Source organism: Hordeum vulgare, chromosome 2H, assembly GCF_904849725.1.
Source record: "Hordeum vulgare subsp. vulgare chromosome 2H, MorexV3_pseudomolecules_assembly, whole genome shotgun sequence".
Lineage (NCBI taxonomy): Eukaryota > Viridiplantae > Streptophyta > Magnoliopsida > Poales > Poaceae > Hordeum > Hordeum vulgare.
Window position 1 is genome coordinate 175,937,790 of NC_058519.1, and position 26,463 is coordinate 175,964,252.

The window sequence follows — 26,463 nt, forward strand, 5'->3', positions numbered from 1 at the left end:
GTCCTCGGCACCCCTCCAGGGACTCCCTGTACACTATCGATGAGCCCAGAAGTTTTTCGATGACCAAAACAAGACTTCCTATATATCAATCTTCGTTTCCGGACCATTTCGGAAACCCTCGTGACATCCAGGATCTCATCCGGGACTCCAAACAACCTTCGGTAACCAGCAGATATAACTCAACTATACTGAAAGGTCACTGAACCTTAAGTGTGCAGACCCCGCGGGTTCGAGAACTATGCAGACATGACCCGAGACATCTCCGGTCAATAACCAATAGGGGGACCTCGATGTTCATATTAGCTCCCACGTATTCTACGAAGATCTCTATCGGTTGAACCTCTATGTCAAGGATTCATATAATATCATATATTATTCCCTTTGTCCTTCGGTATGTCACTTGCCCGAGATTCGATCGTCGGTATCCCCATACCTAGTTCAATCTAGTTACCGGCAAGTCTCTTTACACGTTGAGTAATACAAGATCCCGTAGCTAACTACTTAGTCACATTGCTTGCAAGGCTTGTTGTGATGTTGTATTACCGAGTGGGCCCCGAGATACCTCTCCGTTACACGGATTGACAAATCCCAGTCTTGATCCATGCCAACCCAACATACACCTTTGGAGATACGTGTAGAGCACCTTTATAGTCACCCAGTTACGTTGTGACGTTTTATAACCCACAAGGTATTCCTCTGGTGTCTGGGAGTTGCATGATCTCATGGTCATAGGAACAGATACATTGACATGCAGGAAACAATAGCAATAAACTGACACGATCATACGCTACGTTTATAGTTTGGGTCTTGTCCATCACATCATTCTCCTAATGATGTGATCCCGTCATCAAGTGACAACACTTCTCTATGGTTAGGACACCTTAACCATCTTTGATCAACCAGCTAGTCAACTAGAGACTTCCTGGGGACTATGTTTTGTCTATGTATCCACACATGTATTTGTGTTTCCAATCAATACAATTAAAGCATGGATAATAAACGATTATCATGAACAAAGAAATATAATAATAAATAATTTATTATTGCCTCTAGGGCATATTTCCAACAGTCTCCCACTTGCACTAGAGTCAATAATCTAGTTCACATCACTATGTGATATTAACGAATCCAACACCCATACAATTCTGGGGTTTGATCACGTCTTGCTTGTGAGAGAGGTTTTAGTGAACGAGTCTGAACCTTTCAGATCTTTGTGTGCTTTACAAATCTCTATGTTATCCTATAGATGCTGGTACTACGTGCCATTTGGAACTATTCGAAATGACTGCTCCATTATACGAATCCGATTTACTCCTTAGAGTTATTCGGATTAGTGTCAAAGCTTGTATCAATGTAACCCTTTACGACGAACTCTTTAATCACCTCCATAATAGAGAAAAATTCCTTAGTCCATTAGTTACTAAGGATAACTTTGACCGATGTTTAGTGATTCAATCCTGGATCACTCTTTGTACCCCTTGGCAGACTTATGGCAAGGCACACATTAGGTGTGGTACACAGCATGGCATACTTTAGAGCCTACGACTAAGGCATAGGGGACGACCTTCATCCTTTCTCTTTCTTCTGCCGTGGTCGGGCTTTAAGTCTTACTCAAATTCACACCTTACAATACAGCCAAGAACTCCTTCTTTGTTGATCTATTTTGAACTCCTTCAAAATCTTGTCAAGGCATGCATTTCATTGAAAGTTCTATTTAGCGTTTTGATCTATCTCTATAGATCTTGATGCTCAATGTTCAAGTAGCTCTATCCAGGCTTTCCATTGAAAAACTCCTTTCAAACAACCCTTTATGCTTTCCAAAAATTCTATATTACTTTCGATCAACAATATGTCAACCACATACACTTATTAGAAATTCTATAGTGCTCCCACTCACTTCTTTGGAAATACAAGTTTCTCATAAACCTTGTATAAACCCAAAAGCTTTGATCATCTCATCAAAGCGCATATTCCAACTCCAATATGCTTGCACCAATCCATAGAAGGATCGCTGGAGCTTGCATACTTGTTAGCATCCTTAGGATCGACAAAACCTTCTAGTTGTATCTACTTGTTAGCATCCTTAGGATCGACAAAACCTTCTAGTTGTATCACATACAACCTTTCCTCAAGGAAACCGTCGAGGAAACAATGTTTTGACATCCTATGTGCAATATTTCATAAATAATGCAGCAACTGCTAACATAATTCCAGTAGACTTTTAGCATCGCTATGAGTGAGAAAGTCTCATCATAGTCAACTCTTTGAACTTGCGGAAACATGTTTGTGATAAGTCGAGCTTTTCTTAATGGTGACTTTTCACCATCATCATTTGTCTTCGTTTTAAAGATCCATATGTACTTAATAATCTTACGACCATCAAGTAGTTCTTCCAAAGTCTATACTTTGTTTTATACACAGATCCTCCCTCAGATTTCATGGCCTCCTGCCATTTGCCGGAATCCGGGCCCACCATCGCTTCTCCGTAGCTCGTAGGTTCATTGTTGTTCAACAACATGACTTCCAAGACAAGGTTACCGTACTACTCTGTAGCAGTACGTGACCTTGTCGACCTACGAGGTTTGTAGTAACTTGATCCGAAACTTAATGATCACTATCATCAGTTTCCACTTCAATTGGCGTAGGCACCACAAGAACAACTTCCTGCACCCTGCTACAGACTGGTTGAAGTGACGGTTCAATAACCTCATCAAGTTCCACCACCCTCCCACTCAATTCTTTCGAGAGAAACCTTTCCTCGAGAAAGGACCCGTTTCTAGAAACAAACACTTTGCTTCCAGATCTGAGATAGGAGATGTACCCAACTGTTTTGGATATCCTATGAAGATGCATTTATCCGCTTTGGGTTCGAGCTTATCAGACTGAAACTTTTTCACATAAGCGGTGTAGCCCCAAACTTTCAAGAAATGACATCTTAGGTTTCTCCAAACCAGAGTTCATACGATGTCATCTCAATGGAATTACGCGGTGCCCTATTTAAAGTGAATGCGGTTGTCTCTAATGCCTAACCCAAAACGATAGTGGTATTTCGATAAGAGATATCATAGTATGCGCTATATCCAATAGGGCGCGGCTAGGATGTTCGGACACACCATCACACTATGGTGTTCTAGGTGGCATGAATTGTGAAACAATTTCCACATTGTCTTAACTATGTACCAAAAATCGCAACTCACATATTCATCTCTATGATCATATCGTAGACAGTTGATCCTCTAGTCACAACGATCTTCACTCTGAAATAGTTTTGAACTTTTCAATATTTCAGACTTGTGATTCATCAAGTAAACACTCCTGTATCTACTCAAATTGTTAGTGAAGTAAGAACATCACGATATCCACTGCATGCCTTAGCCCTCATTGTACTGCACACATGAAAAATGTATTACTGCCAACAATTTACTTTCTTGTTCCATCTCACTGGAAAACGAGGCCTTCAGTCATCTTGCCCATGTGGTATAATTTGCATGTCTCAAGTTATTCAAAATCAAGTGAGTCCAAACGATCCATCTGCATGGAGTTTGTTCATGCGTTTATACCAATAGGTATGGTTTGCATGTCTCAAACGTTTCAAAAATGAGTGAGTACAAAGATCCATTTGCATGGAGCTTCTTCATGCATTTTATACCAACATGACTCAAGTGGCAGTGCCACAAGTAAGTGGTACTATCATTACTACTTTTTATCTTTTGGCATCAATATTATGAACATGTGTAGCACTACAATCGAGATTCAATAAACCACTGAAGGTAATTATTCAAGAAAATAGAATAACCATTATTCTCTTTAAATGAATAATCGTATTGCAATAAACACGATCCAATCATGTTCATGCTCAACGGAAGCACCAAATAACAATTATTTAGGTTTAACACCAACCCCGATGGTTGAGGGAGCGTGCGATGTTTGATCACATCAACCTTAGAATTACCTCCAACACACATCGTCACCTCACCCTTGCTAGTATCCTTTTAATCCGTAGCTATAACTTCGAGTTACTAACACTTAGCAACTGAACCGGTATCTAATACCCTGGTGCTACTAGGAATACTAGTAAGGTACACATCAATATCAGGTATATCCAATATACTTTTGTCGACTTTGCTAGCCTTCTCATCTACCAAGTATCTAGGGTAGTTGCGCCTTAGTGACCGTTTCCCTCATAATAGAAGCACTTAGTCTCGGGTTTGGGTTCAACCCTGGATTTCTTCACTAGAGCAGCAACTGTTTTGCCGTTTCATAAAGTATCCCTTCTTACCCTTGCCCTTTTTGAAACTAGTGGTTTTACTAACCATCAACTATTGATGCTCATACTTGATTTCTACTTTCGTAGTGTCAAACATTGCAAATAGCTCAAGTATCATCATATGTATCCTTGATATGTTATAGTTCATCACGAAGCTCTAGTAGCTTGGTGGAAGTGACTCTGGAGAACCATCACTATCTCATCTGGAAGATCAACTCCCACTCGATTCAAGCGATTGTAGCACTCAGACAATCTGAGCACATGCTCAACGATTGAGCTTTTCTCCCATACTTTGTAGACAAAGAATCTTGTCGGAGGTCTCATACCTCTTTACAAGGGCACGAGCATGAAATCCCAATTTCATCTCTTGGAACATCTCATATGTTCCGTGGTGTTTCAAAACGTCTTCGGCGCCCCAATTCTAAGTCGTTAAGCATTACACATTGAACTATCACGTACTCATCAAAACCGTGTATGTCAGATGTTTGCAACATCCACAGACAATGCTCGAGGTTCAGCACACCGAGCTGTGCATTAAGGACATAAGCCTTCTGCGCAGCAATGAGGACAATCCTCAGTTTATGGACTCAGTCCGCAAAATTGCTACTATCATCTTTCAACTAAATTTTCTCTAGGAACATATAAAAACAGTAGAGCTACAGCGCAAGCTACAACATAATTTGCAAAGACCTTTCTGACTATGTTCATGATAATTGAGTTTAGCTAATCATATTACTAATAACTCCCACTCAAAATAGACATCCTCCTAGTCACTTGAGTGGCGCATGATCCAAATCCACTAACTCAAGTCCGATCATCACGTGAGTTGAATATAGTTTCAGTGTTGAACATCTCCATGTTGATCATGTCAACTATATGATTCATGCTCGACCTTTCGGTCTCTTGTGTTATGAGGCCATGTCTGTACATGCTAGGCTCATCAAGTTTAACCCGAGTGTTCCGCGTGTGCAACTGTTTTGCACCCGTTGTATGTGAACGTTGAGTCTATCACACCCGATCATCACGTGGTGTCTCGAAACGACGAACTATCGCAATGGTGAACAGTCGAGGATAACACAATTTTATCTTGAAATTTTAGTGAAGGGTCACCTTATAATGCTACCGTTGTTCTAAGAAAAATAAGGTGCATAAAAAGGATTAACATCACATGCAATTCATAAGTGACATGATATGAGCATGATCTTGTGCTAATTGATCTCCACCACCAAATTGTCGGCATGATCTTCATCGTCACCGGCGCTACACCATGATCTCCATCATCGTGCCGCCATCGAGGTTGTCGTGTGATGACCCACAAGTATAGGGGATCAATCAGAGTACTTTCGATAAGTAAGAGTGTCGAAATCAACGAGGAGCAGAAGGATCTGACAAGTGGTTTTCAGCAAGGAAATATCTGCGAGCACTCAACTTATCGGTAACAAATGATGGTGTGGTGAGATGATTCGTAGCAAGCAACAAGTAACAAAAGTAGCAACGGTGCAGCAAGGTGTCCCAATCCATTTTGTAGCAAGGGACAAGCCTGGACCAAGTCTTATAGGAGGAAAAACGCTCCCGACGACACACGGGAATTTCTAACATGCTAGTTTTCATCATATTCATGTGATTCGCGTTCGTTACTTTGATAGTTTGATATGTGGGTGGACCAGCGCTTGGGTACTGCCCTTACTTGGACAAGAATCCCACTTATGATTAACCCCTCTCGCAAGCATCCGCAACTACAAAAGAAGAATTAAGACAAAGTCTAACCATAGCATTAAACTAGTGGATCCAAATCAGCCCCTTACGAAGCAACGCATAAACTAGGGTTTAAGCTTCTGTCACTCTAGCAACCCATCATCTACTTACTACTTCCCAATGCCTTCCTCTAGGCCCAAATAATAGTGAAGTGTTATGTAGTCGACGTTCACATAACACCACTAGAGGAAAAACAACATACAACACATCAAATTACCGAACGAATACCAAATTCACATGACTGCTGTTAGCATGACTTATCCCATGTCATCAGGAACAAAAGTAACTACTCACAAAGCATAATCATATTCATGAACAGAGAGGTAATGAGTAGCATCAAAGATCTGAACATAAACTCTTCCACCAAACAATCCAACTAGCATCAACTACAAAGAGTAATCAACACTACTAGCAACCTTACAAGTACCAATCGGAGTCGCGAGACGGATATTTGTAACAAGTGATGAACAAGGGTTTGGAGATGAGATGGTGCTGATGAAGATGTTGATGGTGACGAGTCCCCTCCGATGAGAGGAGTGTTGGTGATGACGTTGGCGACGATTTCCCCCTCCGGGAGGGAAGTTTCCCCGACAGGATGGTCCTGCTCGAGCAATAGATCGGTTCTGCTCAAGTTCCGCCTCGTGGCGGCGGCGAACCCACAAAAAAGCTCCTCCCTGATTTTTTTTCTAGACGAAACCCTTCATATAGCAGAAGAGGGGGGCTAGTTGGCCAGCATGCTACCCACAAGCCCCTTGGATCGGCCAGGGGGGTGGCCGCGCCATGCCGGCTTGTGGCCACATGCTGGCACCCCTCTGGCGCTTCTTCGGCCTAGTATTTTTTATAAATCCGGAAAAAAAATCCTCGTTGATTTTGATGGCGTTTGGAGTTGCGCAGAATTGGTATCTCAACTTTCCTCCTTTTTCAAGCCAGAATTCCAGCTGCCAGCATTCTCCCTCTTCATGTAAACCTTGCAAAATAAGAGAGAAACGGCATAAGTATTGTACCGTGAAGTGAAATAACAGCCCAAGTAGAGATAAATATCAACATGAAAACATGATGCAAAATGGACGTATCAACTCCCCCAAGCTTAGACCTCGCTTGTCCTCAAGCGAAAGCCTAGCTCAATAAATATGTCCACATGTTTAGGAAGAGAGGTGTCGACAAAACAAGATACGAACATGCATGCATCATGATCATGATCATGATCAGAACAACAATACCAACATATAATCTCTCATGCCAAAGTGATAATTACTTCACAAAGTAAAGCATGGATCAAGAACCTTACTGAGAAGTAACAACCGATAGCCTTTAGTCATTGAAGCAATTGCAATTTATGACAACATCGGGAAGAGTCAAATAAGAGCACGTAAAGCAAATCCACATACTCAATCATTCTTTCGTTGTCTACAATTGCTACAATTCACGTGGTACTCATGAGATCAAAGTTTCAGCTGGACACAGACAAATATAGGGGCTTATAGTTTTGCCTCCCAACTGCTTACCTCAAGGGTAATGTCAACAATAATAATTTATGAATACTTACCTCAAAGTTGACATATGAATATAGATCTTTCCCAAGCATATGACGTTAGCCAAGATAAAGGTGAGATAGGGAATTGGTGAAGATCACCATGACTCTTTCAAGGGAAAAAAGTAAAGGTACAAGATAGGCCCTTCGCAGAGGGAAGCAGAGGTTGTCATGCACTTTTGAGGTTTGGATGCGTGTTCTCTTAGTGCGGAGGAACGTCACTTTATATTGCCTCGTGTGATACAGAACTTTATTATGCAGTATGTCGCTTTTATGTCTTCCTCATCACACGTTTGTACAAAGCTTATTTTCCACACACTAATAGATCATACATATTAGAGAGCAATTATTATTGCTTGCACCGATGACAACTTACTTGAGGGGTCTTATTCAATCCATAGGTAGGTATGGTGGACACTCATGGCAAAACTAGTTTGAAGGTTTATGGATGCACAAGTAGTTTCTCTACTTGGTGCACGAGTTTTGGCTAATATGAGGTGGAAGCAATCGTCACATGCTAAGGGATCTCTAATCATATAACATTGTTCGGAACCAAGCAAACACAATTCATTATGTTGTCTTCCTTGTCCAACATCTACTTCTAGGCATGTAATAGTTTAGTGAGTGTTCACAATCATAGATTGTGTCAGAGATGATATATTTATATGTGAACCTCTCCTTCTTTATCACTTCCTATTAATTGCAACCATGACCAAGGTCTATGTTCGTATACCCTCAACAAGTTTCACTCATCATTCTTTTTATATGTGAAGCCATCACTTCCCATAAGATCATTACATGATCTTTCATGCTTCTGTTCTATTCTCACTCTTTTGATCATGGCAAGAGGCAAAGCCCTTCAACTAAGACACTCTTTATTATATGGCTCACGAGCTCGAATACATCGGGGGTGACACAAAGCAAAACTCAAGACTAAAACACCAAGACTTTTATTCTACTAGAGAAAGAGAAAACTGAAATGGAAAACTAAAACAAAGGTAAAGGTAATAGATGTGATGGTGATACGATACTGGGGCAACTCCCCCAAGCTTGGCACAAGCCAAGGGGCTTGCCCATACCCATGCTTAGTTGTCTTACTTTGGAGGTGATTGTGGTGGAGTTGTTGAAGCGGTCTTGAGCTTGTTTAATTTCCACTTGAGTATAAAATTCTGCTCCCTCAGATCATCATTTTCCTCTTCAAGCTTCAACACCCTTTGGCATAATTCCTGCTTACTCTCAGCAAGAAACGAGAAGGGATAAACAAAGCCCTAGGCTTCTTCCTTGAGTCAGGGAGGCTCGACTTCTTGAACTCCACATGCGTGTGTCCAGGTTGAGGTAGAGGAACCTCCTCTTCATTGGAACTTGTTTGTTCCTTCCCCTTGGGATCATAGTCTTCTTCCTCATCAGTGGTCCAGCCATATGGATCCAAGTCCCCATAGACCTTGGGGTTAGCAAGGTAATCTACCATGTAGATCTCCCCCTCTAAATCATGAGAAGACATCTTGCTCTAAATCCACGACAGAAAACAGGCTCGAAACGAAAAACAGAGGAAATCTGCGTGATGCAAGGGTCCGACCAAACGAGAGTATATATAATGATTTTTTCGAGACCAGAAGGAGTACCCCGCACGAAAACGGAGTCCGGGAGGCGCACGAGGTGGCCACAAGCTCTCCCAGCGCGGCCAGGGGGTGGGCCCGCCCCGGGCGGGCTTGTCGCCTCCTCGCGCACTTTCCGGACTACTTCCAATTTTTGTATTTTTTCAGATATTCCAAAACGGAGAAAATTTCCTACTGGAAAAGTTTTGGACTCTGTTTTCTTACCGAATCACATACCTCTTCATTTTCGGAGTCTGAAACAGGCTGATAAATATCCCTTAGGTATTCTTCCGGAGTTATGGTATTGATAATATTGCTTTCAACATTTATGGGAGTACCTGAGATGTAATGCTTGATTCTCTGCCCATTTACAACTCTCGGACAATTACCTTCCGTGTTGTTGATCTTGATAGCACCAGAACGATATACTTCCTCAACAACATAGGGACCTTCCCATTTATAGAGAAGCTTGCGTGCAAAGAATCTTAAACGAGAGTTATATAGCAAGACATAATCACCTACATTGAACTCACGCTTTTGTATCCTCATATCATGCCACCTCTTAACCTTCTCTTTGAGCAACTTGGCATTCTCATATGCCTGAGTTCTCCATTCATCAAGCGAGCTAATGTCAAATAACCTCTTCTCTCCGGCAAGTTTGAAATCAAAGTTGAGCTCTTTGATTGCCCAATAAGCTTTATGCTCTAGATCAAGAGGTAAATGACATGCTTTACCGTAAACTATTTTGTACGAACACATGCCCATGGGATTCTTATAGGCAGTTCTACAAGCCCACAGTGCATCATCGAGCTTCTTAGACCAATTCTTTCTAGACCTGTTGACAGTCTTTTGCAGAATTTGTTTAATCTCTCTATTGCTTAGCTCTACTTGACCACTGGAGTGAGTGTGGTAGGGAGACGCAATTCTATGGTTGACATCGTACTTAGCAAGCGTTTTACGGAAAGCACCATGAATGAAGTGTGAACCACCGTCAGTCATTAGATATCTAGGGACTCCAAATCTAGGGAAAATAACTTCTTTAAGCATCCTGATAGAAGTGTTGTGATCAGCACTACTAGTGGGGATAGCTTCTACCCACTTAGTGACGTAATCAACAGCAACTAGGATATGAGTATACCCGTTGGATTTTGGAAAAGGTCCCATATAATCAAAGCCCCAAACATCAATTGGTTCAATGACAAGTGAATAGTTCATAGGCATTTCCTCACGTTTGCTAATATTACCTATTCTTTGACATTCGTCACAAGACAAGACAAACTTACGGGCATCCTTGAAGAGAGTGGGCCAATAGAAACCTCATCGCAATACATTGTGTGTAGTTCTATCTCACGCATGGTGTCCTCCGTAGGCCTCGGAGTGACACTTCTGTAGGATCTGTCCCTGTTCATGTTTAGGTAGACAATGTCTAATAACACGATCTACTCCTTCCTTATAAAGGTGAGGGTCATCCCAAAAGTAGTATCTCAAGTCAAAGAAGAATTTCTTCTTTTGCTGGTATGTGAAACTAGGTGGTATATATTTGGCAACAATATAGTTTGCATAATCAGCATACCACGGTGCACTACATGAAGCATTGATGACATTCAGTTGCTCATTAGGAAAGCTATCATCAATAGGTTGTGGGTCATCAAGAACGTTCTCCAACCTAGACAAGTTATCTGCTACAGGGTTATCAACACCCTTCCTGTCAACAACTTGCAAATCAAATTCTTGTAGCAAGAGAACCCATCTGATAAGTCTAGGTTTAGCGTCCTTCTTCTCCATGAGGTACTTAATAGCAGCATGATCAGTGTGAATAGTGACTTTGGAATCAACTATGTAAGGCCTGAACTTTTCACATGCAAACACGACTCCAAAAAATTCCTTCTCCGTAGTAGCATAGTTTATGTGGGCATTATCTAGAGTTTTACTAGCGTAGTGAATAACATTCAACTTCTTATTGACTCTTTGCCCTAGAACAACACCAACAGCATAATCACTAGCATCACACATGATTTCAAAAGGTAAGTTCCAATCAGGTGGTTGAACAATAGGTGCAGTTATCAAAGCCCTCTTAAGTATTTTGAAGGCTTCCTCACAATCATCGTCAAAAACAAAAGGATTATCCTTTTGCAAGAGATTGGTTAGAGGCCTAGAAATCTTAAAGAAGTCTTTAATGAACCTTCTATAGAAACCAACATGACCAAGGAAACTTCTTATACCTTTGATATCCGTGGGGTATTGCATTTTCTCGATTGCATCAACCTTAGCCTTATCGACTTCAATACCTCTTTAAGAAATTTTATGTCCTAAGACGATGCCTTCATTAACCATAAAGTGGCACTTCTCCCGATTCAAGACAAGATTGGTGTCTTTACATCTCTGCAAGACTCGATCAAGGTTGCTGAGGCAATCATCAAAGGAAGACCGTAAACGGAGAAGTCATCCATGAAAACCTCAACAATCTTTTCACAAAAGTCAGAGAATATAGCCATCATACATCTTTGAAAGGTGACAGGTACATTACATAAGCGAAAAGGCATACGTCTATAAGCAAAGGAACCGAAAGGGCAGGTGAAAGTGGTTTTCTCCTGATCAGATTATGCAACTGGTGTTTGGGAGAAACCAGAATAACCGTCGAGAAAGCAGAAGTGTGTGTGTTTAGAAAGTCTTCCTAGCATTTGGTCGCTAAAAGGCAGAGGGTAATGATCTTTCCTAGTGGCTTTATTCAATTTCCTAAAATCGATAACCATCCTATAGCCAGTAATAATCCTCTGTGGGATCAATTCATCCTTATCATTAGGGACAACGGTAATACCTCCCTTTTTAGGGACGCAATGAGCAACCGGATAGATAATACCCGCTTCCAGGAGCTTTAGTATTTCTTTGTTACTACTTATTTCATCTTAGGATTTAATCTCCTTTCATGATTAGCAACTGGTTTGAAGTCAGGATCAGTTTTAATCTTGTGCTGGCATAGAGTGGGACTAATGCCCTTAAGATCATCAAGAGTATATCCAATAGCAGCACAGTGCTTCCTCAAAGTTTCTAGTAACTTCTCTTCTTGATGCTCTGAGCGGCTAGCACTAATAATAACAGGATATATCTCTCTTTCATCAAGATAAGCATACTTAAGAGTATCTGGCAACTGTTTAAGCTTGAAAACAGGATCACCCTTTGGTCGGGGTGGATCCCCAAGCAGTTCAACATGCAAGTTATTCTTAAGGATAGGATATTGTTCTAAGACAACTATATCTATCTCATCCCTTTCATCCATATGCATACCATTTTCATGCTCAAGCAAGTATTTCTCTAAGGGATCAGTAGGAGGCACGGCAATAGAAGCAAAGGCAATAGTTTCATCCTTACTAGGCAACTATTTTTCATGAGGTCGTCTACCAAACTTGGAGAAATTGAACTCATGTGAGACACCTTCAAAGCCAACAGTGATAGTTTGCTTCTCACAATCAATATGAGCATTGACGGTATTGAGAAAAGGTCTACCAAATATGATGGGACAAAAGCTATCTTGTGCGGTAGCAAGAACGAGGAAATCAGTAGGATACTTCGTTTTACCACACAAGACTTCAACATCCCTAACAATTCCCACAGGGCAGATAGTATCTCTATTGGCAAGCTGAATAGTGACATCAATGGGTTCTATCTCAACAGGTGCAATATCGTCTTTGATTTCATCGTATAAAGATTGAGGTATTGTACTAAAACTAGCGCCCACGTCACATAAACCATGATAACAATGACCACAGGCGTGCCAACAACTGGCCTATGTTTGTCTCTAACGTGAGGTTTAGCAATTCTAGCAGCATCTCCACAGAAGTGAATATTATGTCCCTAAACATCGTCGGACAGAAGATCTTTGATGATAGCAATGCTAGGTTAAACTCTAATTTTCTCAGGGGCTATATGTGTTCTAATATAGCCTCTATGTATCACAGTTGAAGCTTTAGAATGATCCTTTATCCTAACAGGGAAAGGTGGTTTCTCAATGTAAGCACTGGGAACAATAGGATCATTATAGGCAATGACTTTCTCTTCAACTGGACTGGGTTTAACTACATTGACTTCTAAAGGAAGATGATATTTAAACCAATTCTGTTTGTGGAGATCAATATGAGCAGCAAAGGATTCACACAATGAAGCTACTATCTCAGAGTCTAGTCCATACTTAGCGCTGAAGTCACAAAAAGTATTTGTCTCAACAAAGGATTTAACGCAATCAAACGTGAAATTCATACCTAACTCCTTACCTTCTTCAAGCTTCCAATCTTCAGAGTTGCTTTTAATTCTCTCCAATAAATTCCATTTGAAGTCAATATCTCTCTTCATAAAAGAACCAGTACAAGAAGTGTCAAGCATGGTGCGATCATCATGAGAAAGCCGAGCATAGAAGTTCTGAATGATAATTTCTCTCGAGAGCTCATGATTGGGGCATGAATATAGCATTGATTTAAGCCTCCCCAAGCTTGAGCGATGCTTTCTCTGTCACGAGGCCAAAAATTATAAATATAATTCCGATCATGATGTACTAAATGCATAGGATAAAACTTTTGATGAAATTCCAATTTCAACCGATTGTAGTCCCATGATCCAGTATCATCACATAGCCTATACCATGTCAACGCCTTATCCTTCAAAGATAAAGGAAAGACCTTCTTCTTGACCTCATCCTCGGGCAAACCTGCAAGCTTAAATAAACTACAAACTTCATCTACATAGATTAGATGCAAGTCTCGATATGATGTTCCATCTCCTGTAAAAGGATTAGCCAGCAGTTTCTCAAGCATACCTGAAGGAAATTCAAAGAAAATATTTTCAGTAGGGGCAGAAGGTAGAGGAGCAACTCTTTGTGCTTCCGTTCGATGTGAAGATACCCCGAACAAGCCCCTCAAAGGATTAGTATCCATAGTGACAAGTGACAACAAATTTCAGCACACTATATGAATGTTTCCTTACCAAGTTCCACTTACCAAAGGCGCTTCACTCCCCGACAACGGCGCCAGAAAAGAGTCTTGATGACCCACAAGTATAGGGGATCAATCGTAGTCGTTTTGATAAGTAAGAGTGTTGAACCCAACGAGGAGCAGAAGGATCTGACAAGTGGTTTTCAGCAAGGAAATATCTGCAAGCACTAAAATTATCGGTAACAAGTGATTGTGTGGTGAGATGATTCGTAGCAAGCAACAAGCAACAAAAGTAGCAATGGTGCAGCAAGGTGTCCCAATCCCTTTTGTAGCAAGGGACAAGCCTGGACAAAGTCTTATAGGAGGAAAAACACTCCCGAGGACACAGGGAATTTCTGTCATGCTAGTTTTCATCATGTTCATATGATTCGCGTTCTTTACTTTGATAGTTTGATATGTGGGTGTACTAGTGCTTGGGTACTGCCCTTACTTGCACAAGCATACCACGTATGATTAACCCCTCTCGCAAGCATCCGCAACTACCGAGGAAGAATTAAGACAAAGTCTAACCATAGCATTAAACTAGTGGATCCAAATCAGCCCCTTACGAAGCAACGCATAAACTAGGGTTTAAGCTTCTGTCACTCTAGCAACCCATCATCTACTAACTACTTCCCAATGCCTTCCTATAGACCCAAATAATGGTGAAGTGTTACGTAGTGGACGTTCACCTAACACCACTAGAGGAAAAACAACATACAACACATCAAATTACCGAACGAATACCAAATTCACATGACTACTATTAGCATGACTTATCCCATGTCCTCAGGAACAAAAGTAGCTACTCACAAAGCATAATCATATTCATGACCCGAGAGGTAATGAGTAGCATCAAGGATCTGAACATAAACTCTTCCACCAAACAATCCAACTAGCATCAACTACAAAGAGTAATCAACACTACTAGCAACCTTACAAGTACCAATCGGAGTCGCGAGACGGAGATTGGTTACAAGTGATGAACTAGGGTCTGGAGATGAGATGGTGCTGATGAAGATGTTGATGGTGACGAGTTCCCTCCGATGAGAGGAGTGTTGGTGATGACGATGGCGATGATTTCCCCCTCCGGGAGGGAAGTTTGCCCGGCAGGATCGTCCTGCCGGAGCTCTAGATTGGTTATGCTCAAGTTCCACCTCGTGGCGGCGGCGAATCCACGAAAAAGCTCCTCCCTGATTTTTTTTCTGGATGAAACCCTTCATATAGCAGAAGAGGGGGGCCAGTGGGCCAGCAGGCTGCCCACAAGCCCCCTTGGCGCGGCCAGCGGGATGGCCGTGCCATGCAGGCTTGTGGCCACCTGCTGGCACCCCTCTGGCGCTTCTTCGGCCTAGTATTTTTTATAAATCCGGAAAAAAATCCTTGTTGACTTTTACGGTGTTTGGAGTTGCGCATAATAGGTATCTCAACTTTGCTCCTTTTTCAGGCCAGAATTCCAGCTGCCGGCATTCTCCCTCTTCATGTAAACCTTGCAAAATAAGAGAGAAAAGGCATGAGTATTGTACCGTGAAGTGAAATAACAGCCCAAGAAGCGATAAATATCAACATGAAAACAGGATGCAAAATGGACGTATCATCGTGCTATCTATTTTATTACTACTAAAGCTACAACCTAGAAATATAGTAAACGCACCTGCAAGCACAAACGTTAGTTTAAAGACAACCCTATGGCTCCTACCGGTTGCCGTAGCATCGACTGCAAGACGATATTTAATTATTACAACATGATCATCTCATACATCCAATATATCACATCATGTCTTTGGCCATATCACATCACATGCATACCCTGCAAAAACAAATTAGATGTCCTCTAATTTGTTGTTGCATGTTTTACGTGGCTGCTATGGGTATCTAGAATGATCGCATCTTACTTACGCAAAGCCACAACGGTGATATGCAATTTTCTATTTAACCATCTCCAAGGAACGCCTCGGTCAAATTCGATTCAACTAAAGTTGCATAAACAGGCACCCACCAGTCATCTTTATGGAACAAGTTGCATGCTAGTCGATGAAACCGGTCTCTCGTAAGCGTACGAGTAAGGTTGGTCCGGGCCGCTTCAATCCAACAATACCGCCAAATCTAAAAAATACTAAGGAGGTCAGCAAAAAGAACATCAACACCCATAAACTCTTTTGTGTTCTACTCGAGATATAATCTACGCATGAACCTAGCTCATGATGCCAGTGTTGGGGAACCTAGCATGGGAAACAAAAAATTTCCTACGCGCATGAAATACCTATCCATGGTGATGATCATCTACGAGAGGGGAGAGTGAATCTACATACCCTTGGAGATCTCTAAGCAAAAGTGTATATAATGCGGTTGATGTAGTGGAACGTTTCCGCGATTCAAATTGTCGTCGTCCCATGATCTCACCATGATCCGTCCCACGATCTCATCATGATCTGTCCTACGATCTTCATCACGATCCTTCCCGGTCTAGTGATGAACGGATGACACCTCCGCGTTTAGCACACATGCAACTCGATGATGATCTCCACCTGCTTGATCCAGCAAGAGGGGTTGAGAGGTATATGTGTTCGCCAGCACGACGGCGTGGTGGTGTTGCTATTCCAGCAGGGCTTCGGCTAAGGACCGCTGAAACTAGAGGAGAAACAGATCTAGAGAGAGAGGGCAGCACGTGGCTATTTTCTGTAGTCCAAAAACCCTTAAAACCCTGAGTATATATGGGAGGAGAGGAGGGAGAGGGCTGCACCCTAGGGCAGCCTTCTCTTCCCTTGCGCAAGGGAGAGAAGGAGGAGTCCTACTCCAATCCTATTTGGAGTAGGATTCCTCCTTCCCACTTGGAAACTGTTTCCACCTAGTTTTTTTCCTTCTCAAACCTTATGGGCCTTAGTAGGAACCTATTCCAGCCCACTACGGGCTGGTTTATCTCTGCCCACAGCCCATGAGGCCCCTTGGGGCGTGACACCCCTCCTGATGGTCCGCGGCACCCCTCCCGGCATGCCCGGTACACTACCGATGAGCTCGAAACTTTTCCAATGACCAAAACAGGACTTCCTATATATAAATCTTCGTTTCCGGACCATTCCGGAAACCCTCATGACGTCCGGTATCTCATCCGGGAGTCCGAACAACCTTAGGTCACCAACACATATAAGTCAACTATACTGAAACGTCACCGAACCTTAAGTGTGCAGACCCTGCGGGTTCGAGAACTATGCATACATGACCTGAGACACTCTCCGATCAATAACCAACAGTGGGAACTGGATGTCCATATTGGCTCCCACATATTCTATGAATATCTCTATCGGTTAAACCTCTATGTCAAGGATTCATATAATCCCATATACTATTCCCTTTGTCCTTCGGTATGTTACTTGCCTGAGATTCGATCGTCGGTATCCCCATACCTAGTTCAGTCTCGTTACCGGCAAGTCTCTTTACTCGTTCCACAATAAAAGATCCCGTAACTAACTACTTAGTCACATTGCTTGCAAGGCTTGTTGTGATGTTGTATTACCGAGTGGGCCCCGAGATACCTCTCCATTACACGGAGTGACAAATCCTAGTCTTGATCCATGCCAACCCAAAAAACACCTTTGTAGAGCACCTTTATAGTCACCCAGTTACGTTGCCACATTTGATAACCCACAAGGTATTCCTCCGGTGTCTGGGAGTTGCATGATCTCATGGTCAGAGGAACAGATACATTGACATGCAAAAAAACAGTAGCAGTAAACTGACACGATCATACGCTACGTTTATAGTTTGGGTCTTGTCCATCACATCATTCTCCTAACGATGTGATCCCGTCATCAAGTGACAACACTTATCTATGGTTCGGAAACCTTAACCATCTTTGATCAACGAGCTCGTGAACTAGAAACTTACTAGGGACTGTGTTTTTTCTACGTATACACACATGTATTTGAGTTTCCAAACAATACAATTATAGCATGGATAATAAATGATTATCACGAACAAAGAAATACAATAATAACTAATTTATTATTGCCTCTATGTCATATTTCCAACAATATGATGTGGAAAGCTCCATGTGAGCTTAATGCACAGTTTGAAATGTGTTCCGGACAAGGAGGGCATAGATAGCATGGTCAAGCTCCAACATGCCGGTGATGATGTAGCTTAACAGCTTGGAATGACATGACCGATTACAAAATCATAAACAAAGAATATTACTAAGAGTTGTTGGATCGCAATGTGTACTCGATTCAGCTATCGGTATCCTTGAGTGTCCAATACCTAAACACACGAGGAAATCTGGAATTAATGGAAATATCATAGTTGATGATGAGTTCATAAGAAGTTATATAGCTCCATGATATTTCCGAGATACCAGGGACAGTACTCAGAGGTAGATCAGAGTAGAGGTTAGACTGGTGTATTGATCTGTGGAAGACAAGAACTTTATTTTGTCTACATATGGGATCAAATAAGAACAATCATATTCGAAATAACGGTTGCAGAGTACAAAATCATAGGTGCAAGTTTAAATCACACAACGAATGATTATTGATACGAGAAGTTACTATGATAGGATCAACGTCGTTTCCATGGGCATGAACACAAGTTCAAGGTCGAGTCCCACTTCATCAATGCATCACCTTCAATTTACCCCTCGCCTTTGACGAGGTTGTAGTTTTGAAAGAATATTCGGCAAAACACGAGAAGAGTAATACTCATGAAAACTCGTTGGATCATATTGTTTTAGGAAGGCATAGGTTCAACCCATCGGGGCATCTTAGGAATATTTACTGCAAACTTCAAGAGTAATTAACACATGCTTGAAGAGCATGGCTGACAAGGGCATAGGATATAATTCATCAGAAGGAGAAGACACAATTTACCAATGGCATCAGATATCAGGGGAAGAATATCACAAGATATTTTTGAATGTGAAGAATTTCGTCAGATAATAACCCAACAATGGGTCTAACAATCCACAAAGGAACTCATGTGAGTATCGGTACTTAATCGGAGGGATATAGAATGCAAGGCATCGGATGATAGAACATCTAAAAAATATCGATACTTGAATACCAAAGGAATTATGATTTCCCGGTAGTGTATCAGAATTAGATGCTCCGATCGAATACAAGCAAGTTGAAAGGACTTAGATGGACAATGAACCAAGGTTGATTTGCCGACAACCAACTCTGTCTGAATGGACGTGTGAGACGGAAAGCTAATTTATGGGTATCAATAGATAATTGTGTGCATTCACACAAAGGTAGAATCAATAAGAACACCAGAAAATCACAAAGGATTTTAATGAATGCGGCTAGACATATGGATTTAACCACAATGCAAGAAGGTGAGAAAGGTCAAGAGCAACAGGCTACTAGGGATTCCAAAAGATCGAATAGAAATTTGACGAACCTTCAAAACCCATGACAACTGATGATGGATGAATCCCCGATAAGATAATTCGTTGCATCTCGTAAAACAAGAGCAATTGGAAAAGGAAGTATGAATGACATTTATATGCAGTCATCCATAAGGGTTGATAAAGGAATGGAATTGCAAAAGCGATGAGCACAAGTTCTCGAGGGATACATCGGAGAGTAACTTCAGAGTCTTTTGATGGATCAAGCCACCGTCTGGATTGAGGGGCTCTCCGAGAGGAATTAGTTACGAGAACCTAATGTCAGAGTTAGCAAAACTCTTTAACCCAAAAGAGAAGAGAGAGTAGAACGCAGAGTATAGAAAAGGAGTAAAAGATACTAATACCACCCGATTGAGATGTGGGCCCGTAAGCCACAATATTAGTGTTAGTAAAGTTTTTCAAACACTAGACTCAACTTCGGCCAAGGAGTTGGAAAGGGGGCTACCTACAGGCAGTTGGCTCTGATACCAACTTGTGACGCCCTCGATTTAATTGTACGCTAATCATACACGCAAATGCGTACGATCAAACTCAAGGACTCAGGGGAAGGTATCACAACACAACACTAGACACAAATAAAACATACAAGATTCATATTACAAGCCAGGGGCCTCGAGGGCTGGAATACGGAAGCTCGATAAACATACGAGTTAGTGGAAGCAACAAATATCTGATTACAGACATTAAACATGAGTTGCCTTAGAGAAGGCTAGCACAAAAGATACAACGATCGAACGAGGCGAGGCCTACTGCCTGGGAACCTCCTAACTACTCCTAATCTTCAACGGTCTCCATGTAGTAGTAGGCACCGTCGGGGGAGCAGTCGTCATTGGTGGGATACTCCATCTCTTGGGCTCCAACATTTGGTCGCGGCCACGGATCAAGGGGACAAAGGGGGAGCAAAGCAACGATGAGTACTCATCCAAAGTACTCGCAAGACTGACATTAGAACTATGCTAAGTATGCATCAGTATCAAAGGGGTTTATATGCGGACTGACTGCAGCGACGCGAGAAAGAGAGGGAAAGGCCTAGTCCTATCGAAGACTAGCATCTTCAGGGGTCTTGCATTAATAGACGAGAGTTGAACAGGTAACACAATGGATGGACATATTGTTGCAGCAATAATAATGTGAGGTCACGCCCAGAGATCCTCCCTCTACTCCTTGCGCGGAAGCAATCCCGAGGCAACTAATTCCAGTTAAGTAACATTTGTAGTTGTATAAGATCAGGGCACAACTCTAAGTCGTCCTGTAACCGTGGACACGGCTATCCGAATAGTTCATTTCTTCCCTGCGGGGGTGCACAATATATTCCCCGTCACACTCGATAACACTCTGGTTGGACACACTTTTCTAGGTCATGCTCGGCCTCGGAATATCGACACGTCGCAGCCCCACCTAAGCTCAACAGAGAGACCCGCCAGCCGGTCTAACTCCTAAGCAAAAAGGGTTCATGGGCCCACTTCCCTCTGCGCTACTGCACGATGCGTGGGCGTCCGACATCAGTCCTAGCACCCCTTAATACAAGCGCGATGCATATCGGGACCACTCGGGCGCGCGCCGCTCCATTGCTGACGTCTGAAGAGCTTCGGCTGATACCACGACGCTGAGTACCCATAATTATTCCCACGGAGATGGTTAGTGCGTAATAAGGCCTTCCGACCAACCCAGATCAAATATCCAAATGGATTATCATTTTAATTAAGTCATCGACACATCCATGCGGGAATCCACGTGCCTAACATCTATCCATCAAAGATCCCAGTATGATGGTCAAGTAACTGTGTGGTTGTAACATCAGGGGGGGATCCGAGGTATCACCCTCGTTGGATTCCGAATGATGTAACCTTCAAGGTGGACTTAGAGGAATCACCCTCGAGGGTCTCACACTTGAGGAGTTGCACGACAGAGTCATCAACATGAGTGATGAAGGAGGAATCACCCTCGATAACCACTACTGGCTAGCTGTACTACAGAGATATCATCCAGAGTACTTCGTGAGGTGTCACCATCGATACCCGATAGTAGCTCTGTAGCGCCGCACAACTAGGGGGGTGTAAGTGTCGTGTTGGTTCTGGCTCGTCGATCAGGGATCGAGACTCGACAATAAAGCGGGGCAACTGGACTAAGGGGTCAGAGGGAATGACTGCTCCACCTATACTAAATAGTTTAAAAGTGCGGTACTGGAAGTAGCAGTTCATAAAAAATAGGCTATGCATCAGATATAGGAGCTAACTACAACAGTAGCAAAATACTAATGCAAGCATGAGGGAGAAAGAAATGGACGATATAGGAATGATCGAGGGGGGTTTGGTTGCCTTGTTGCTCTCCAGCAAAAGGTCTGGTCGTCAGGAGGGTAGATGTACCCGGCAACAGCGGAAGTCTTGGGGGCTACGGGTAAGAAGAGGGGGAAGAAATAATAAATACAAAGCACAAATGCAACACTAAGCATGACATGACAAAATGCAGGCTAGGCATGGGCTAATGCAACAATATCCGTCATAGACGGGTCAGGAAAATATCAGATGATATTTCCCGGGTCTCTGGCTACTACCGATGAGACGAAAAATGGTGGAAAAGTTCACGTTTGCTATGCTAGGTACGCATGATAGACGAACGGATGGTGTATCCGGGTTCATCTTGTTCTGCTGATCAACTTTCATATTGAAAATATTTTCATGTGAGCTACAGTTTATTTAATAATAATTTTTAAAGTTTTATTCAATATTAGGTATTAAATAGATTTAATTTCATTCAAAAATAGTTATGAATTAGCATGATGTCATGCTGGCATCATCGGTCAACGTTCTTGGTAAATTTGACCAGTGGGTCCCACTGTCATAGACACATGTTTAAATGAGCTAATTTTTAATTTAGCCAGAGTTAATAATTAGTACGGGTTCCACATGTCATCCACACATTTTGTATAATTGAACAAAAAATTGAATCAAAGGATATTATTAGTTGTTAATGGGGCTGGACCCACATGCCAACCATATTTAAAATTAGCTGAGTAGCTAAGTAACCTAAGAAGGTTAATTAATTTAGTTGACAGATTACTTAACTATTATTTACTTAATAATTTAAATAATTAATGATATATATATAAATCATATTTAATATTTATTTTATTTTACTTCATGTATATTTTCTTTTAGCACTTAAAATAGGGGGGGTGCTAATCTTCTTGGTTTACCGGAACGGATCCGGGGGGCTCGAGGCTGAAGCCATAGCCACGGCCAAAAGGATGGAGGGAGCAGCAGCGGGGCCTGGGGCGAGGCTAGTGAGGTGGAGGCGCTCCGGAGCAACGCGCGGGCACCGCGGGAGAGGGAGATCGTCGGAAGGGGGTTGCAGTGGAGTGTTGGCTAGAGGGCTCGCCGAGGAAGCGGTGGTGAGGGTACAGGTGGAGCGACGCCGGGCCGGGAGGGAGAAGGATGGGAGGGGGCTCACAGTGTCACGACAGGGGAGAAGTGTGCTCGAGGGGCCTGGTGGTGGCCGGCAACGGAGGGGTGCTGGCGATGGCGCGGTGGCGTCGTGGGACGGCCCGACAGCGTTGGGGCTCGGTGGGGCGGCGCCGGTATGGGGAGGGGAGCCGGCGATGGTGGCCGCCGGAGGCGGGGTTGGAGAAGGGCCGATCGGTGATGCTAGAGCTCGTGAGGAGGGCGGGAGTAGGGGCGGCGGGGAGTCGCGTTGGCCGGCAGCGGGGGGGGGGGGGGGGCGGTGGTTGGCGTTGAGAGAGAAGGAGGCCGGGGGCCGGCCAGTGGAGGGGGATTGGTCTTAGCTGGAGGGCCGGCCGGTGGGTGGGGAGGGCTCAGCCTGGGGCGGCGAGAGGGGAGGGAGACACCGAGCTAGGGGAGGGCTCGTGGCTGGGGGGTTTCGGGCGAGGGGGACCGAGCGGCAGGGGTGAGCGAGCGAGACGAGGGGCTGGTTCCCCTCGTCGGCTAGTGGTGGCGGCGTGGGGGAAAATGGGGAGTGGCGTGAGCGCTTTAGGGCTCGTTTGGTTAAGGGGATTGGGGAGGTTTTTCAGAGGGAGGGATTTCATGGGATTGGGTGAATCCCTTTGTTCCACCCAATCCTCTCAAATCTCCGGGGTTTTGCTTCCACTAGTCCACCGAGAAGGGTTTTGAAACACATGGATAGGAAGGGATTGAAGGGGAACGAAGGGGATTGGGCTAAGCAAACCCCTCCTACCAAATGGGCGCCCGAGGATCTGTGGGGTTTCTGGCCCTTCCGGGGATTTTCTTCTCAAAACCTCCCCAATCCCCCTTAACCAAACGAGACCTTAGGGTTTCTGTGGGGGTTTTATACCCCCCGGTTAGAGTGGACTATGGGGTTGGCCGGCCTGCTCGGCCGATTGGCCCAGTTTGGTCGGGGGTTTCCCTTTTTTTCCTTTTTCTTTTATTTTTTAAACCTTTTAAATAGATTATTATGTTTTAAAGATTAGTAATAAATGACCATTACAAAATAAGTGAACATGCCCAATATTTGCATTGCAATATTTGGTATAGCCACAATTAAATTTGGAGACCTTTAAAAAATAGAAAATATTATAATCCCAAAAGGCACTTAATAATTGTTCTAGCATCTGTTAAATTGTTTTAGGGGCACCTAAACATTTTCAAAGATGTGTTTTGCATTTTTAGAAATTCCCAGTGAATATTTGAAACCTATGCATGATTTTTATTTACAGGTTTGCAAAACTTTTAATTTCACTTTTCAAATGATTTTGAATTGCAAAGAATTTGAATCAGGGTTTATTCCAACACTGATCATAATTGGATTAGTTTAATCCTCGGATTACTGTAGCACCAAATTCAGGGTGTCACATCAACATATATAAAATCACGTCTTGGCCATATCAAATCACAACATACCGTGCAAACACAAGGTAGACGTTCACGAATTTGTCATTGCAAGTTTTACATGGATGCAATGGGCAACTAGAAAGAACCATTCTTACCTACGCAAAGCCACATCCGTGATAGTCAAGTTTCCTTTTAACCTTCTACAAGGACCGCCTTTGTCAAATCAGATTGAACTAAAGTCGGAGAGATAGACACCCGCTAGCCACTTTATATAACACAAGTTGCATGTTAGCCAGTGGAACCGGTCTCTTGTGCGATGACAAGTAAGGTTGGTTCGAGCGGCTTCATCCCACAATACCTCCAAACCAAAATAACATAAGGGAGGTAAGACATCTAAACACCAAAGCAGACAACTTATTTGTGTTGTACTCATGCATATCATCTACACGTAGACCTAGCTGTGATACCGCCATTGTGAAACGAAGCATGGAAAACAAAAAATTTCCTATGAACATCCATGATCTATCTATGGAGATGCATAGCAAGGAGAAGGATAGTGTGTCTACATACCCCTGTAGATCGTTAAGCGGAAGCATATAAAACGAGGTTGATGTATACGTACTCTTCATGATCCAATCTCGATCTAATCCGATGTAGCGCCAAATGGAGGACACCACCGCATTCAACACACATGCTGGTCAATGACGTTTCCTCCTACCTTATCCGACAAGTGAGGGTGGAGTGCTACATGGGTTGCCGGCAGCACGACGGCGTGGCAGTGATGGTGGTGGTGCTATCCCGGCACGAGTTAGCCGAGCGTTGTCGAGAATGCGCTGTCAGGAGAAAACATGAGGTTTAGTGCAAGGCACCCCCTTTCTCCCCTCCACTATTTATAGGAGCAAGGGGGAGGGGGCATCATCCCTAACCCCTCCTCCAAGGGTGGGGCCGGTGGCCAAGGGGGGAGTCCTCCCTTCACAAGGCACCTAGTGGGGGCACCCCCATCTAGGGTTTCCCACCCCTTGGCACATGGGCCCTTTGAGGAGGGGCGCCCAACCCACTAGTGGTTAGTGCGCCTTCCTCTCAGCCCATATGCCCCGTGATGGGTGGACCCACCAGTGTACCACCGGAACCCTTCCTGCATTGCCATAAAAAATCGGTAAAACCTAGAACTTTTCTAGTGGCCCAAATATGACTTCCCATATATAAATTTCTAGCTCTGAACCATTGCCGAGCTACTCATCATGTCCGGGATCTTATACAGGACTCCGAACAACATTCTGTCACCAACGTATATGTCCTAATACTACTCTAGCATCGCCGAATGTTAAGCGTGCCAACCCTACGGGTTCGATAATCATGTAGACATGACCGAGAGAACTCTTGGGTTAATAACCAATAGTGGGACATGGATGCCCATATTTATTCATGCATATTCCATGAAGATATTTATCGGTTGAATCATGACGACAAAGATTCACTCAATCCTGCATGTAGTTCCCTTTGTCCATTGATATGTTACTTGCCCGACATTTGATCGTTCATATGTCCATACCGAGTTCAATATTGTTACCAGCAAGTCTCTTTACTCGTTCCATAATACAAGATCCAGTGACTAACCCCTTCGCATTATTGATGAAATCGTTAACTGGTAGCTACTCGGTTGGGTGGTGAGTAGGGGATTAATGGGATAATCGGCAAGGTAGTCGGCCATTTAATCAATTAATCGGCCAATTTTTCATTTTATCGGCTACTCAGTGACCCTGTGAGTAGGGATTAATCGGCAAGTTAACTCGTTAATCGGATGTATTCTTAAACAGGGCCCCTTAGTCACATGACTTGCAAGCATCTTGTGGTGTTGTATTATCGAGAGGGCCAGAGATACCTCTCCGTCCTATGGAGTGACAAATCCCAGTCTCGATCCATGCCAACCCAACAGACACCCTCGGAGATACCTATAGAGAACCTTTATGATCACCCAGTTAAGAAGTGAGTTTTGATAGCACACAAGGTGTTCTTCCAATGTTAGGGAGTTGTGTGATCTCATGGTCTTAGGAATAGATACTTGACATGAAGAAATTAGTAGCAATAAACTATGTGATACGATCAAATTCTATGCTTACGGTTTGGTCTTGTACATCATATCATTCTCTC